This window comes from Alosa alosa, unplaced genomic scaffold (assembly GCF_017589495.1).
Source record: "Alosa alosa isolate M-15738 ecotype Scorff River unplaced genomic scaffold, AALO_Geno_1.1 AALO_1.0_unplaced_1068, whole genome shotgun sequence".
NCBI lineage: Eukaryota > Metazoa > Chordata > Actinopteri > Clupeiformes > Clupeidae > Alosa > Alosa alosa.
The window spans coordinates 6-4239 of NW_025962209.1; the positions used below are offsets into that span (position 1 = coordinate 6).

General features: G+C 49.1%; 9 non-coding genes across 9 annotated transcripts; all 9 read right to left on the reverse strand.

Annotated features, from left to right (window-relative positions):
• Positions 1 to 210: 210 nt before the first annotated feature.
• trnac-gca lies at positions 211 to 282 on the reverse strand. Its single transcript has one exon. It is a non-coding gene; the product is annotated as a tRNA-Cys (tRNA).
• Positions 283 to 958: 676 nt separating this feature from the next.
• Positions 959 to 1031, reverse strand: trnac-gca. Its single transcript has one exon. It is a non-coding gene; the product is annotated as a tRNA-Cys (tRNA).
• A 692-nt stretch (positions 1032 to 1723) lies between these two features.
• On the reverse strand, positions 1724 to 1796 carry trnac-gca. The gene has a single exon. It is a non-coding gene; the product is annotated as a tRNA-Cys (tRNA).
• Positions 1797 to 2168: 372 nt separating this feature from the next.
• Positions 2169 to 2279, reverse strand: trnal-caa. The gene is made up of 2 exons: positions 2242 to 2279; positions 2169 to 2214 (listed from the first exon to the last, which is right to left on the reverse strand). It is a non-coding gene; the product is annotated as a tRNA-Leu (tRNA).
• A 206-nt stretch (positions 2280 to 2485) lies between these two features.
• Positions 2486 to 2557, reverse strand: trnac-gca. Its single transcript has one exon. It is a non-coding gene; the product is annotated as a tRNA-Cys (tRNA).
• Positions 2558 to 2930: 373 nt separating this feature from the next.
• On the reverse strand, positions 2931 to 3045 carry trnal-caa. Its single transcript has 2 exons — positions 3005 to 3045; positions 2931 to 2976 (listed from the first exon to the last, which is right to left on the reverse strand). It is a non-coding gene; the product is annotated as a tRNA-Leu (tRNA).
• Positions 3046 to 3253: 208 nt separating this feature from the next.
• trnac-gca lies at positions 3254 to 3325 on the reverse strand. Its single transcript has one exon. It is a non-coding gene; the product is annotated as a tRNA-Cys (tRNA).
• A 372-nt stretch (positions 3326 to 3697) lies between these two features.
• Positions 3698 to 3808, reverse strand: trnal-caa. Its single transcript has 2 exons — positions 3771 to 3808; positions 3698 to 3743 (listed from the first exon to the last, which is right to left on the reverse strand). It is a non-coding gene; the product is annotated as a tRNA-Leu (tRNA).
• Positions 3809 to 4021: 213 nt separating this feature from the next.
• On the reverse strand, positions 4022 to 4093 carry trnac-gca. Its single transcript has one exon. It is a non-coding gene; the product is annotated as a tRNA-Cys (tRNA).
• Between the last annotated feature and the right edge of the window lie 141 nt (positions 4094 to 4234).

Below are 4234 nucleotides of genomic sequence, written 5' to 3' on the forward strand. Positions count from 1 at the left end.
CTGACTGGCAGAGCTAAAGTGAACGAGCTGCTTTCGAAGCTTGTGTTTTTCGCGGTGGAGACTGTGGAGACACATTTTCAGCAGTCCTTTCATTTTCAGTTGAAGCATTTGCTTTCAGGTCGCGGGTGACCAGTTTACCAGGCTGACACAAAAGCGGCAAACCAGTTAGGCAAAGCGCATTTTGCGCCGCGCCAGCTTGCGTGCATGTTTGAGGGGCACCAGGATTTGAACCTGGGACCTCTTGATCTGCAGTCAAATGCTCTACCACTGAGCTATACCCCTGCAGCAAGGTGAACCAAACTGTTGCTTATTTTTGTATCACACTCGGCTGAAACACCCTCAACACTGCTGAACTCAAGCATTTCTTTTACCTGTCTGATGTCTTCCCTCTGGAGTGGCAAAGGCACCGCTCTCAACTGAATGCAATTCCACCTTGTGCAGAATTTTTGGGTGGTGGCAAAAATAGTCAGGTCTGTAGTAAAGAGCAGATTTCATTTTGTTCCTTTGAGTAAAATCAGCTAATCTTCCATGGAGGACTTGGTGTTGGAAAATAGCCAGTCAGCCTCACCGGTGTCCATTTGATGTCTTTTCTCGCACAACCACTTCCCCTGCGATGGGTCTGTCCATTGGCACTTCAAATAAAGCCCATGTCAGAAGTGGGATTGAACCCGCCTCCATTCGAGACCAGAAATCCCTTGCCTGAGGAAGGCACGCCGCCTTAGTCTGGCGCCTTAGACGCTTCGGCCATCCTGACTGGCAGAGCTAAAGTGGAGACGAGCTGCTTTCGAAGCTTGTGTTTTTGCGGGTGGAGACTGAGGAGACACATTTTTAGCAGTCCTTTCATTTTCAGTTGAAGCATTTGCTTTCAGGTCACGCGGTGACCAGTTTACCAGGCTGACACAAAAGCGGCAAACCAGTTAGGCAACGCATTTGCGCATCTCCAGCTTGCGTGCATGTTTGAGGGGCACCAGGATTTGAACCTGGGACCTCTTGATCTGCAGTCAAATGCTCTACCACTGAGCTATACCCCCCTGCACAGCAAGGTGAACCAAACTGTTGCTTATTTTGTATCACACTGCGGCTGAAACACCCTCAACACTGCTGAACTCAAAGCATTTCTTTTACCTGTCTGACTGTCTTCCCTCTCTGGAGTGGCAAAGGCACCGCTCTCAACTGAATGCAATTCCACCTTGTGCCAGAATTTTTGGGTGGTAGCAAAAATAGTCAGGTCTGTAGTAAAAGAGCAGATTTCATTTTGTTCCTTTGAGGTAAAATCAGCTAATCTTCCATGGAGGACTTGGTGTTTGAAAATAGCCAGTCAGCCTCACCGGTGTCCATTTGATGTCTTGAAAATAGCACAACCACTTCCCTGCGATGGGTCTGTCCATTGGCACTTCAAATAAAAGCCCATGTCAGAAGTGGGATTGAACCCCGCCTCCATTAGGAGACCAGAAATCCCTTGCCTGAGGAAGGCCGCGCCGCCTTGAGTCTGGCGCTTTGGGAGCCTTCGGCCATCCCTGACTGGCAGAGCTAAAGTGAGGCGAGCTGCTCGAAGCTTGTGTTTTAAGCGGTGGAGACTGAGGAGACAGATTTTTAGCAGTCCTTTCATTTTCAGTTGAAGCATTTGCTTTCAGGTCAACGGGTGACCAGTTTACCAGGCTGACACAAAAACGGCAAACCAGTTAGGCAAGCGCATTTCGCCGCGCCAGCTTGCGTGCATGTTTGAGGGGCACCAGGATTTGAACCTGGGACCTCTTGATCTGCAGTCAAATGCTCTACCACTGAGCTATACCCCCTGCACAGCAAGGTGAACCAAACTGTTGCTTATTTTGTATCACACTGCGGCTGAAACACCCTCAACACTGCTGAACTCAAGCATTTCTTTTACCTGTCTGACTGTATTCCCTCTCTGGAGTGGCAAAGGCACCGCTCTCAACTGAATGCAATTCCACCTTGTGCCAGAATTTTGGGTGGTAGCAAAATAGTCAGGTCTGTAGTAAAGAGCAGATTTCATTTTGTTCCTTTGAGTAAAATCAGCTAATCTTCCATGGAGGACTTGGTGTTGGAAAATAGCCAGTCAGCCTCACCGGTGTCCATTTTGATGTCTTTTCTCGCACAACCACTTCCCTGCGATGGGTCTGTCCATTGGCACTTCAAATAAAAGCCCATGTCAGAAGTGGGATTCGAACCCACGCCTCCATTCGGAGACCAGAAATCCCTTGCCTGAGGAAGGCACGTCGCCTTGAGTCTGGCGCCTTAGACCGCTCGGCCATCCTGACTGGCAGAGCTAAAAAGTGAACGAGCTGCTTTCGAAGCTTGTGTTTTTGGCGGTGGAGACTGAGGAGACACATTTTCAGCAGTCCTTTCATTTTCAGTTGAAGCATTTGCTTTCAGGTCACGGAGTGACCAGTTTACCAAACTGACACAAAAGCGGCAAACCAGTTAGGCAAAGCGCATTTCGCCACGCCAGCTTGCGTGCATGTTTGAGGGGCACCAGGATTTGAACCTGGGACCTCTTGATCTGCAGTCAAATGCTCTACCACTGAGCTATACCCCTGCACAGCAAAGGTGAACCAAACTGTTGCTTATTTTGTATCACACTGCGGCTAAAACACCCTCAACACTGCTGAACTCAAGCATTTCTTTTACCTGTCTGACTGTCTTCCCTCTCTGGAGTGGCAAAGGCACCGCTCTCAACTGAATGCAATTCCACCTTGTGCCAGAATTTTGGGTGGTAGCAAAATAGTCAGGTCTGTAGTAAAAGAGCAGATTTCATTTTGTTCCTTTGAGTAAAATCAGCTAATCTTCCATGGAGGACTTGGTGTTGGAAAATAGCCAGTCAGCCTCACCGGTGTCCATTTTGATGTCTTTTCTCGCACAACCACTTCCCTGCGATGGGTCTGTCCATTGGCACTTCAAATAAAAGCCCATGTCAGAAGTGGGATTCGAACCCACGCCTCCATTCGGAGACCAGAAATCCCTTGCCTGAGGAAGGCCGCGCCGCCTTGAGTCTGGCGCCTTTAGACGCCTTTCGGCCATCCTGACTGGCAGAGCTAAAGTGAGACGAGCTGCTTTCGAAGCTTGTGTTTTTTAGCGGTGGAGACTGAGGGAGACAGATTTTTTAGCAGTCCTTTCATTTTCAGTTGAAGCATTTGCTTTCAGGTCACGGGTGACCAGTTTACCAGGCTGACACAAAAGCGGCAAAACCAGTTAGGCAAACGCATTTGGCCGCGCCAGCTTGCGTGCATGTTTGAGGGGGCACCAGGATTTGAACCTGGGACCTCTTGATCTGCAGTCAAATGCTCTACCACTGAGCTATACCCCCTGCACAGCAAGGTGAACCAAACTGTTGCTTATTTTGTATCACACTGCGGCTGAAACACCCTCAACACTGCTGAACTCAAGCATTTCTTTTACCTGTCTGACTGTCTTCCTCTCTGGGTGGCAAAGGCACCGCTCTCAACTGAATACAATTCCACCTTGTGCCAGAATTTTGGGTGGTAGCAAAAATAGTCAGGTCTGTAGTAAAAGAGCAGATTTCATTTTGTTCCTTTGAGTAAAATCAGCTAATCTTCCATGGAGGACTTGGTGTTGGAAAATAGCCAGTCAGCCTCACCGGTGTCCATTTTGATGTCTTTTCTCGCACAACCACTTCCCTGCGATGGGTCTGTCCATTGGCACTTCAAATAAAAGCCCATGTCAGAAGTGGGATTCGAACCCACGCCTCCATTCGGAGACCAGAAATCCCTTGCCTGAGGAAGGCACGTCGCCTTGAGTCTGGCGCCTTAGACCGCTCGGCCATCCTGACTGGCAGAGCTAAAGTGAGACGAGCTGCTTTCGAAGCTTGTGTTTTTTTTTGCGGTGGAGACTGAGGAGACACATTTTAGCAGTCCTTTCATTTTCAGTTGAAGCATTTGCTTTCAGGTCCGCGGGTGACCAGTTTACCAGGCTGACACAAAAGCGGCAAACCAGTTAGGCAAGCGCATTTTGCGCCATCGCTAGCGCCCAGCTTGCATGTTTGAGGGGGCACCAGGATTTGAACCTGGGACCTCTTGATCTGCAGTCAAATGCTCTACCACTGAGCTATACCCCCTGCACAGCAAGGTGAACCAAACTGTTGCTTATTTTGTATCACACTGCGGCTGAAACACTGCTGAACTCAAGCATTTCTTTTACCTGTCTGACTGTCTTCCCTCTCTGGAGTGGCAAAGGCACCGCTCTCAACTGGAATGCA